At 44.9% G+C, this 12,249-nt stretch overlaps 3 pseudogenes; 2 read left to right on the forward strand and 1 right to left on the reverse strand.

The window, feature by feature from the left end:
* Positions 1 to 2,348: 2,348 nt before the first annotated feature.
* On the reverse strand, positions 2,349 to 5,981 carry LOC147459685 (uncharacterized; annotated as a pseudogene).
* A 1,432-nt stretch (positions 5,982 to 7,413) lies between these two features.
* On the forward strand, positions 7,414 to 8,461 carry LOC147459686 (uncharacterized; annotated as a pseudogene).
* A 934-nt stretch (positions 8,462 to 9,395) lies between these two features.
* Positions 9,396 to 9,881, forward strand: LOC147459687 (uncharacterized; annotated as a pseudogene).
* Positions 9,882 to 12,249: the final 2,368 nt, after the last annotated feature.

Genomic DNA, 12,249 nt, shown 5'->3' on the forward strand with positions numbered 1-12,249 from the left:
GTTGTTGGGCCATTTTTATTTCCGTATGCAGGTTTATGGCTTCGTCCGGGTTTAGTGATCGGATGTATGGTTGTTGGGCCATTTTTATTTCTGTATGCAGGTTTATGGCTTCGTCCGGGTTTAGTGATCGGATGTATGGTTGTTGGGCCATTTTTATTTCTGTATGCAGGTTTATGGCTTCGTCCGGGTTTAGTGATCGGATGTATGGTTGTTGGGCCATTTTTATTTCTGTATGCAAGTTTATGGCTTCGTCCGGGTTTAGTTATTATATGTACTCTCTGATAAGCCAATGTTTATGTGTATATTAGTGATCATGTAATACAAATGGCTCGATCAATTTGACATTATGGTGACTCTAGGTTTATGGCATTATGGCGAGGTCCAATTGGTGTTTGTGCCGAGCGACTCTAGGTTTATGGCATTATGGTCTGATTGGTGTTTGTACCGTTGCAGTCTATTTCGAGTCTCCTATAACTGATCATGTAACCCTAAACCGGCTTGATCAATTTGATGTTATGGTTTGTGCTGACTCTACATTTATGGCATTATGGCGAGATTTGTTTTTGTGTGTGTTTATGGTGAAGTCATGCCAGCTGGGTGTGTTTGACAATCAGTTTATGGTCATGTCCGAGATTATGGCGAGGTCCGATTGGTGGTGTTTGTGCCGACCCTACGTTTAGGGCATTATGGCGAGGTTTGTTTTTAGTGTCATGTTGGGTGTGTGTGAGCTTTCGCCAATCAATTTATGGTCATGTCCCAGAGTATGGCGAGGTTCGATTGGTGTTTGTGCCGACCCTACGTTTAGGGCATTATGGCGAGGTTTGTTTTTAGTGTCATGCTGAATGTGTGTGAGCTTTCAGTCATGTCCCAGAGTATGGCGAGGTTCAATTGGTGTTTGTGCCGACCCTACGTTTAGGGCATTATGGCGAGGTTTGTTTTTAGTGTCATGCTGAATGTGTGTGAGCTTTCAGTCATGTTCCAGAGTATGGCGAGGTTCGATTGGTGTTTGTGCCGACCCTACGTTTAGGGCATTATGGCGAGGTTTGTTTTTAGTTTCATGCTGAATGTGTGTGAGCTTTCAGTCATGTCCCAGAGTATGGCGAGGTTCGATTGGTGTTTGTGCCGACCCTACGTTTAGGGCATTATGGCGAGGTTTGTTTTTAGTGTCATGCTGAATGTGTGTGAGCTTTCAGTCATGTCCCAGAGTATGGCGAGGTTCGATTGGTGTTTGTGCCGACCCTACGTTTAGGGCATTATGGCGAGGTTTGTTTTTAGTGTCATGCTGAATGTGTGTGAGCTTTCAGTCATGTCCCAGAGTATGGCGAGGTTCGATTGGTGTTTGTGCCGACCCTACGTTTAGGGCATTATGGCGAGGTTTGTTTTTAGTGTCATGCTGGATGTGTGTGAGCTTTCAGTCATGTCCCAGAGTATGGCGAGGTTCGATTGGTGTTGTTTGTGCCGACCCTACGTTTAGGGCATTATGGCGAGGTTTGTTTTTAGTGTCATGCTGAATGTGTGTGAGCTTTTAGTCATGTCCCAAAGTATGGCGAGGTTCGATTGGTGTTGTTTGTGCCGACCCTACGTTTAGGGCATTATGGAAAGGTTTGTTTTTAGTGTCATGTTGAATGTGTGTGAGCTTTCAGTCATGTCCCAGATTATGGCGAGGTTTGTTTTTAGTGTCATGTTGAATGTGTGTGTGTTTATGGTGAAGTCATGCTGGGTGTGTGAGCTTTTGGCAATCACTTTATGGTCATGTCCGAGATTATGGCAAGGTCCCATTGTGTATGGATGGAAACTATAAGGACCCTTCTTCTAAGGCTGATCTGGAAGATGCAAGACCTAGCAAGAGCGAGAGCAAAAATCAGAATCCCAGAATTGGTAAAAGCATATGTACATGGCTGATGTGCACGCATCCTAAACCTAGCAAAATCGCCATCAAGATCAGCTTAAGCATGACCCTTTTGGGCTCAACCTATAGCCCTATATAGAGATGCAAGACCTGGGAAAAGCCAGAGAAAACTCGGCCCATGAGCTTGTTGTCAACCACCTAGCAAAAGGCTTGTGTTGATGCATTATGGTTTCATTTTGCTGGTGATATCAAAGAGACAACACTTCATTGTTGCGACCACTTACGAGTGATAAAGAACAAACAACCAGATTAAGACAACCCAAATGAACTTTAGGATATCTACAAACTAGCCTAGCTTCTTGGGGACCACATCATATCAATCTAATTGTTCCAAAAACAAATATATTGCAATTGTCCAAGTCATGTTCACAAAACATACATAGCTTGCAAAGTTCCAATGAGGCATGACATATGAGGATGACCCTAAACCGCACGCAAGTCATATAAAAGTAATTCGTGTCTGCGAGGCATAGATCTTCCCATATATCCGACCATCATCAAGCTTCACAGTGAGATGTCGTTCACAATCAATATGCGATACCTCGTGGTCACATGCCATGATAGAACCATTGGCCGGGTTCTCACCATCCCATAACTGTACAAGGTGGTTCATGATCTGGGAAGTTGAATTTGCAGACAAGTGCTTCTGAGATAGAGGGAGCAAAGCATGGCATGTATGGCAACATACTATATTTGAGCCATCAACAAGAAGGGTTTTGCTACAACAATGCCGGCAATTAACACGTCGCCATTTCTCAAAGCGCACTCGATTTCGCCCTCGTTGGTGCTTACGTTTCAAGGAACCTGTGTTTCTGGTTTTTTTTGCTGGTTCTGGACAACCTTCAACCACCTCACCTATGCCATCAATGATACACGATAGCCTGCCATGCCCAAGCCGTGTTTGTGTGACATTTGCCCGGATTTGTTTGATGCTACCCTTTCTTGGCAAGTTGATCTCCTCTGGCTCATGGAGATTCTCCAAGTTCTCCATAGAGATCTTTAATTTCTTCAGAGCAACCTCCTTTTGCTGCAATGTCCACTGCGGTAATACATCAGCCAATTGTCGCAAGAACTCCCTAGATTTGTCGATACAATTGACTATCTCCATGTCAACCTGTTGCAAGTATGGTCCAATACCATTCATATCAGTATCCAGTGCTTTGTCATCACATCCACTCCCTGTTTCAAAGACTTGGGCACATTGTTGCATTCCATCGCTAGTTGCAAGGTCAGCCATTGCATGCACGCTATCCACAATAGGTAAAATTTCATGAAGCATTGGAAAATAGCTTTGAAGTATTAACCGAAGCCCATATAGATGCTTGCATTGGGAGGACCACTCTGGGCAATCACAGTACGAGGATTGCATGCTCACATGGTACCAAGAGTCTAATGTCATGCTTTGAATCTTGAAGAGTAATGTAGATTCGTTCACCACCTAAAGAGTTTCAGGATTAGTCTTGTATCGTTGACATAGCTTCTCCCCAGCAGCTAGTGCCTTTGTTGCACTCTTGCTTGAACCATACACAGCAAATCGTCCAGAATCCGCTGTCAATGAACATGCCATGAACTTTACTAAGAGGTAGATCGAAGAGAAAGTCCAAGGAGTGGGACAATAGCTCACCTAGCTCTTGCTTTTGCTTGAAGAACTCCAAGAGAGTTCCTCCCATCCAGCTTCCACTCCTCGCATTGCCAACAAGTGCATGTAGTAGATCCAAGGCTGGCCTATTTATCCTCGCATCCAAGAGAGTATACTTGACATATTGCCATAGTCTTTCCACCAAATTCGTTGTGTCCACATTGCCATGGGGAAAAAGACGTCCAAACTTCGGCCAGCGTTCACGCCATACGCATGACTTCGAGCACCATCCATTGGAGACATAACGTTGAATATTTGCATGATTGGAGTAGTCTAGCAAGAGGCGCTGAAAGCGATCTTCAAAGTCGTCCTCGGAGCTGGAGTGCATCAAGTTACACATTGAAGAATAAACATGGTCTTGCATGTGTCTTGGCACTTGCGGCAAAAGGTTCTCCACCCAAGCCTTTTTGACATGAAACCAACAAACCAGGACATGACATGCTACTTGGACTCATTGTCCTTCACTGTGTTCAGCCCAACAAGCAGGATCATCTTTGACGGCACTCAAGATGGCATTCAATTCTTGGGGAAATTTGTCTATCACAATTGCATTCGGTCGTATGCTGCCCATTCTCGAGAATATCATCCGGATGGTCAATTCAAGGGCAACGCTCTCCTGACATGTCCCAGGGTCACTTGTGCACATCATCAACCACAAAGGAATCCCTGTACCATTTTGATTTGGCAAAACAGCTGCATACAATGGCAACCCATAAACGTTTGTCTTGAATGTGCTGTCCACGGCCCATGCATTATGTTGTGAGAATCGAATACACATCTGAAGCATCCAATCATCTTGAATGATGACGACAAACGGCTTGTTGACGTCTTGCAAAGCATTTGGATTGTATGGTTGCACATATGCGACCTTTCAAAAGCAATAAGCAACTAAATAAGGACATAAGAAAAAGGAAAACATAAAAATGAAGATAGGGCACTCCAAAGTACCTTCCCTGCGGCTTGTAACTTTAGAGCCTCCATGTACATTGCAGACCAATCATTCCCAGATGCACGACCTAGAGAAAACAAAATGGTTAAGTAATTAAAGGGGTGACAGGAAAAGAAAATTATCTTGCTACCTTCATGCCGTAGGCTATATGCCAACTGTTGGACCTCCTTTGAGATCATGAAGAATCGAAAAGTTGTGCGATCTAACAAGGATGCTCGTTGCTTGTGGAAGTTTTCTTTTGAAACTGACATTTTGGCAACATGGCGACATGTTCCAACATCAAAATAATCCTCCATGCAACATTGAAGCACACTTGGATGAACAGGTAGATGATATAAGTCAGCCCGAGAGCCAGGAACATGGCCCTCATGCGTAGCACGAAGCAAAATCGTGACCTCATGAACTCCCTCACTGAATTGCACCTGTGCCTTGAAAGGACAACCGCACTTCTTCGTTTTCCTCTCTCTACGCTTGTTTTCTCCATGATGCCTTCTTGAACCACCACGATGACAGACATAGTAGTCCTCTACCTTTCCTTCGCCTACCTTGGCTGATCTTATCTTAACAAGCCTGACTTTATGATTTATCATAATACTCTCCAGCACATCACACACATGAAATCTATCTGTAATAATTTTTTCACTTGGAGTTTTCTCACCGGCATTGCCCTTCCCTCCAACCTTCTGAAACATAAGCGATTCAGATTGGAGGATAGGATCCTTCTTACATACCTGGCAATTTATGACCTCATCTCTAATGAATGAAGTAGGTATGCCATGCCTTTTGATATCTGTGCACCATGCAGTTTTCATCTGATTCATAGTTTCCAACATGCTCAAATGAGCCCCTTGCTGGTCGACATGACATTGTTCTGTAATGGTTGTCCACTCCTCCTTTGGTTCAATGGCTCTGGGAGGGAGACCCTTCAAGAAGATCCTAACTGATCCATGCCGAGGGGATCCTCGGATCACAAGATTGTCCTTCATCTTGTTCCACCGTTTTACATCATGCATGCCGACATTGTGCAGCATACCCAATGTTGGCTTACAAATCCCTTGAAGATCTAATAGCATAAGGTCATAGCTCTCCCGAGAAAAGCTAAAGAAATGGTGAGAAGCATGCAACTCTGGGTCAAAAGATTGGGTCACGGGTTTCCTCCTATGGATTGAATCTGCAAGGAAGGTTGAAGGGAATTCGGTAAACTCCTTTACTTGGTCACCACCGCTAGAATGGGATCCTGATTCCATGGAAGCACTACTTGAGCCTGTTGATGACGAGCTGCCTTCCTCCAACTCCTCATTCAAATCAAATATACGATATTGCTTTTGTTTCTCCCCATCCTCGAAAGCATCCAATCGTGCCTCCATCCTGCCCGGCATCCCTCGATCTCCCTCTGCCTTCCAGGTTACGTTTAGGTCAATGGACTGCATAACTTGTTTTGCCTCCCAAGGTACATTGAGGTCCAACATTTGTCTGCTCTCCATACTTGTTGCGGCTTCTTCCCTCTACCCTCCTGCCTCTCAGAGATAATGCGTGGCCTCTCTACCCAAACCCCAACAGCGTGGCCTCCCCGCCTGTCGACCCCCCTGAAAAGCGTCCCAAATTCAAATTTCCACCCTGATGACATGGCACTTCCCTCAGCCTTATCCCGCTTGAATTTGGCCAGCATGCCCAGCCCCCCCCCCCCCCGCTGTCCAGGTTTAGTTTTTACAGGTATGCACGGTCCAGATCCCCTCGATAAGCCCCAATCCAGTTCCCTGCCATTGATCCCCTTACCCCCCCTCTTTAAATGCTATGTGTTATATAGTCCTGAGGTAGGTGTAGTGTAATCCCACCTACAAATATTGAAATTTACCTCTAAATTTTATTTTTGAAAGTGGGCAAACCTACAAAAATTTGAAAAAATTAGTGTAATTTGGTGAAAAAACCTTCAAATTTTGTCAATTTACCTATGTTGTTTCATATATGTAGGTTTGCCAAGTTTTTGGAAAAAAGTTTTTTTCGATAGGCTGGTTACTCACTGGTAGTCCAGTTTCAATGTTGATTGAGGATCCAAAATTTATTGCCCAACTTCCGCATAGGCCCTAGGAATCAGGATGGCCCTCTACCGTAAGTTCCAACTTCCAAGGCCGGTAATTGCCTCGGATGGTGACAAGCTGGTTTGATGGCATCGAGAGTGCGTAAGTGGGGTGGTGGGGAGCGAGGGAATTTGGGCCGAACGCGTGGCAAGCCGCATGGCGGCGCGGCAGGGGGGCGGGGTTGCCCGCTATGGGACGTAAACCCGGGCAGGACGGGGGGCTACGAAGTGCCGACGTGGAGGGGTGACGGGGCAGGCAACGGTGGACGGGGTGGTGGGGCGGGGGATGATGACGGGGTTGGGTGCCACATCATGCGATTTCAAAAAACACATGATTGGGGGCTGCGGAGGTAGTTACATCGTGGTACTACGAAGGTTCTCCATGCATGCTCCGCAAGTGCGCACGGGAAGGGAGTCAAGGAATAGGCATTGCGAGCCTTCTCTCCCCCTCTTCCGAATGGCGTGAGCGCAAGCAGGTAGAGCGGGTGATGTTGCAGCTCGCCATGGCCTTGTGTCGATGCAACTCTCCTCTTGCTCTCCTCTTCTGAAAGAGCTCACCACTTCTCAGCCTCTGCCCCTACTTGCAATTTCCAAGGTCCCTGCTCTGGATTGCCAAGCTACATTCATCGAGGAGAATCGACATCTCTCCACAGCCACCCATAGTTGAGCTCTTCAATTGTAAACCCAAGAAAGTTAGGGTATTGCAATGCAAAAAATGGAGAAATCTGATGCTATCAGTAGGGCAGAGGATCTTTCTTGCCATGGCTTCATGATTGGATAGTTGGGGAGAGGTGGAAAAGTCTTTGTAAACCTGGGCAAGACCGGGAATAAGGACGACAATGGAAGGGATGTCTTGTCATTGGGATTTGAATGAACTCCCAACCGTTGAGCAACAGTTGATGCTTGGGCAACAAGGTCCTCTTGATATTTATCAAATTTATAGCACCTCTGATAAGGAGATGGATGGGTGAGACTCTAGTGATAGCCACGAAATGCAAGATTAGTTTGAAATGGCTCAACAACCATGCCTAGATGCTTTGCATTTACATCGAGTCGGTATTTTGCCTTTAATAGACAAGCATACAGCTTGATGATTGCTTCCATACAATAAGGGCAAGGACCAACCATAGATTCTCTCAAAGCAGTGGACAAACAAGGCCTCTTGGACTTAAGAAAATGGGGAAGAATCCAAGCATCATTACACATGGTCACAGATGAAGAAGGTGATACGTATCTTGTCAATAGCACTAGAAAGAGGATTTCCATGCATAGAAGATTAGAAAGGATTGTGTTTTCATGGCACACAAGTGAACATCTTGATTGGACCGCAACCAGGACAACAATCGCACAAACATGGTGCACGAACATTAGGATGCATGGTATTTCACTTGAATTTGGAAAGGAGGTCTTGACCTTTGCTCTTGTGGTACAGTTTCAACTTTGGAGGATGGACATAGGCAGATGCGAGATGTGACACAGTGCCTGGGTTTACTGGACAGGGGTGAGAGTGCTAGCAAGAGTGACATGTGTATTGAGCAGCACTCAGTGGGCTTTCCTGATGTTCAAAAAACATTAGATAATGTAGTTGTCAACCACAAAGCTAAATTGGTTAGACTAAATTGGATAGTACAAACAGACTGGAAATTTGTGTGCCATAGATGGGGCGACGCGCGAAGAAAACGGCGAGGAGCGTCGGCGACTCCGCACATCCAAGAAGTGTGGATGTCCCTCATGGTTTCTGTGGTTTTTCCAAGACATGACATAGAGAAGGTCACCATACGGGTATTTGGAGGTCACAAAGGACATGTTCCAGGGTCACGGGGTGACCTATATCACCTTCTCTGTGCATCCTATGGTGAAGAAGCGATGCATGGAGGATTTGTTTGATGTCGGTACATGTCGCCATGTTGCAAGGATGAGTGTATCTAAAGAAGCCGTCCACATCAACATGGCATCTCTTGTAGAACAAGTATCCTATAGAATCTTCATGATTCCAAAGGAAATCCAGATGATGTCCTACAAATTATTGTGCGTTAAAGGTAGTGACCTTTCTGTGGTTTTTCTTTCTGTGAACTGAAATGCAGCTGGGTTTACAGTTGACCCGGTTTATATGTTGCCTGCCTGGGTTTATACTTACCTATGTTAACCATATTCATTATTGTAGGAAGGCTTGGAAGTGACGACTGTTCATCTATGTACATGGAGGCTCTTAAGTTGAAAGAGCAGAACAAGATGCTACATTGTCATCCCTACAACCCTGATGCACTTGAGGAGACAGACCAGCCCTTCATTCTAGTTATCTAAGATGGTTGGATGCTTCGCATGTGTATGCATTTCTCAAGCAATAGTTCCTTGGCAATAGACGCAACCTTCAAGGCAAATGTATTTGGCATGCCACTGTATGCAGCAGTGGTACCAAATCAGCATGGTGCTGGCTTACCTGTGTGGTTCATGCTATGCACATGTTATGTAGGAACTAGCCAAGAAAAAGTCGCCTTGAAGGTTACTTTGAAACTAGTCCTTCAAAGAATGAACAACATCCGCCCAAAGGTGTTGGTAATTGATAAGTAAATCACTTTACTACAAGCCATCAAGAAAGTGGTTGATGTCGATCCATTTTACTGGGAAGTGGGTGAAAATAGGAGTATCACCCAAGTTGCATGCATTGTGCTAGTATGTTGGTTCCACACAAAGAAGGCTTGGGTGGGGCATTCACTGCCACAGGTGCGACCAAAGGCTTGCTTATGTTTCTTTGCCTCTCCATTTTCCATGCTTATGATTGCCTCCCCCTCCTCACGTGTTCTTGCAGGTCCCCAAAGAAATGAAGGACCATGTGTATGGTGCAATGGAGAGTATGATGCAATGCCGACGGAGGAAGCGTTAGACTCGAAGTACAAAGAACTCCTTTGGGAATGCTCGGAGCATGATAACATTCTAAGATACATTAGCAATGGATAGGCTGCAAAGACATGCACTTGGCGTCGTTGTGGCCAAAGTTTGGCCGGCTCTTCCCTCATGGGCACATTGACACCACAAAACTTGGCGGGGCGACTTTAGCAGTCATAAAGTACACCTTGTTGGATGCACGGATCAATCAATCAACCTTGGACTTGTTGCATGCCTTTATTGGCGATTCAATCACAGGGACGCGGATGGGTGGTACTGCCATGGAGTTCTTCAGACAGAAACAGGAGATCGAGAATGCTTCTGTTTTTTGTATGCCACAGTCTACTTTTTGCCATTGCCTGGGTTTACATTTGGAGTATTAGTGTCTTTATACTGCAATCTGAGTTTACATTCTGAGTAACTGGGTCTTTATACTGCATGCTAAGTAACTGTGTCTTTGGTTTACGTCCTTGCCTGGGTTTACACTCTGAGTAGCTGTATCTTTATACTGCATTCTAAGCAACTGTGTCCTTGGTTTAGTTCCTTGATTGGGTTTACACTCTGATTGACTGTCTTTTTATCCTTCATTCTGGGTAATTGTGTCTTTGGTTTAGGTCAGTAGCCTGGGTTTACATTCTGAGTAACTGTATCTTTATATTGCATGTTGAGTAATTGTGTCCCTGGTTTAGTTCCTTGACTAGGTTTACACTCCGAGTGACTGTATTTTTACCCTGCATTCTGGGTAACTGTGTCTTTGGTTTATGTCCTTGCCTGGGTTTACAGTATGAGTAACTGAGTCTTTATACTACCTTTCCTTTTGCATTTGACTCAGGTCAACACAACATGTATGGCAATGACAAGGGGCAAACGAAACGCTTGTCGGGTGGAGAACAAATGCTTTGCAGATATGTAGGTGACCCATCAACAATTGAAGTGATTGAGGAAGCGGCCCTCCTTTTCAAGGTGTTGAGTATGTCATGCCACGAGATCTGGTATCATGTCAGCTTGCAATCCTCTTATTGTGATTGTGCAGATTGGGAAAGCATGTGCAAGCACCTATATGGCATGCGACTAGTAGTAAGAGACTTCTTTCCTCATCTTGGCCATATTCTCCCAATCGTTGACACGGCTAGAGAATGGCGATGGAGAATACACAAGAGGACAATGGCTCCATAATTGAAGGGCCCGATGAGCCTCCCAATGACATGGTCATCCAACGGTCCCTTTCGTTGCATATCCTCAACCAATCCATTGAAGATTTGAAGAGTAAGTTAAATGAGATTGAAAGACGTATCCCATCTTGTGATGAGGTGCAGATACAATCATTGATAGGGCAGGTACGATCGGCTTATTCATGTCTTTCATATGAAAGGGCTCCCAAAAGGGAAGCATTTCACAAATACAGGGGCATGTGACAGCCACCCGACTCGGGCATGGACAACGGAGAGTTGTAAATCATGAGCCAATCACAACCGTGCCCATTCAACCCTCGAGAGTAACGGGCAAGTTTAGGAAGAAACATCAAAGGGGCCGAAAGCGAGTGCGCTTTGCAAAGAGAAATCGAGTGTATTGCCATCATTGTTGCACCAAGACCTTCTTGGTGGATCAAAGTGTGGAGTCATGCCAAACATGCGAAGCGATATTGCCACTCACTTCACGACATGGGGCACGTGTTACACGTGATGCTTTAATTGGTCGGAGAGTGCGCTTTGCAAAGAGAAATCGAGTGTATTGCCATCATTGTTGCACCAAGACCTTCTTGGTGGATCAAAGTGTGGAGTCATGCCAAACATGCGAAGCGATATTGCCACTCACTTCACGACATGGGGCACGTGTTACACGTGATGCTTTAATTGGTCGGAGAGTAGTCTTGTAAGAGGACTCCAACTCTCATGAATGCCTCATTGCATCAGTGTCATGTGGCTCACACGAGGACGACGAGCGTACTTTCATACTGACCTTGGCCACTGGACATAACATTGAGAATGTGTGGGCATCAAAGCATCAATTGTACTTTTGTGAAAAACTCTTTCACGAGTCTCACTCTATGCTTTTATCTAAATATTGGGATTTAGGGTTTTTGTAAAATTTTGTAAAGTTTTGAACAAACATTGTAAATTTTTTGAACCAAAAGATGCAGTGTTATCCGTGTGTAAACTATTTTTTTTTGCCTTAACTTTCCCTTTTGTGTGGACAATTGTACATATGCATTGTGTCCTTGGGTTTATATCTTTTGTATTGAAATGTGAACTAGTTTGCTCCTGCCCAAGTTTATGTCTAGCCTTCCTAGGCCTAGGTTTATACCCTCGACAAAAATGGGCATGCTTAGGAAGAAGCATCAAAGGGGTAATAGATTGCTGGTGGACCAAGAGTGCGGAGTCGTGCCAAACGTGGCAAGGACTATTGACACAAGCTTCACGACAAGGAGCACGAGCCTATGTAAATCAGCCCAAGTTTTACTCTGTGCTTCTCTCTAAAAATTAGGTTTCTTGTGTTTAGGTGTTTTGTTCCGTCGGACACCTCCAATTTTCTAAAATTGAGGGATGTAAAGTTTCTTCAAGTTTACATGCACCAATGTTGTTTTTGCTAGAACTTTCCCTTTTGTGAAGGCATTTCTACATGTGTTGAGAGAGAGAGAGAGAGAGAGAGAGAGAGAGAGAGAGAGAGAGAGAGAGAGATTTTATACCATATGCAAGTGTAAGCCAAGGCATGGACAGACTAGTGTAAACCCAAGCGGTTAAGGGCAATGGTAAACCCAAGCATTAGTGGTGGTGGTGGGGGGGAGAGAG

This window comes from Adiantum capillus-veneris, chromosome 4, assembly GCF_014529385.1.
Source record: "Adiantum capillus-veneris isolate H3 chromosome 4, ASM1452938v2, whole genome shotgun sequence".
Classification (NCBI taxonomy): domain Eukaryota; kingdom Viridiplantae; phylum Streptophyta; class Polypodiopsida; order Polypodiales; family Pteridaceae; genus Adiantum; species Adiantum capillus-veneris.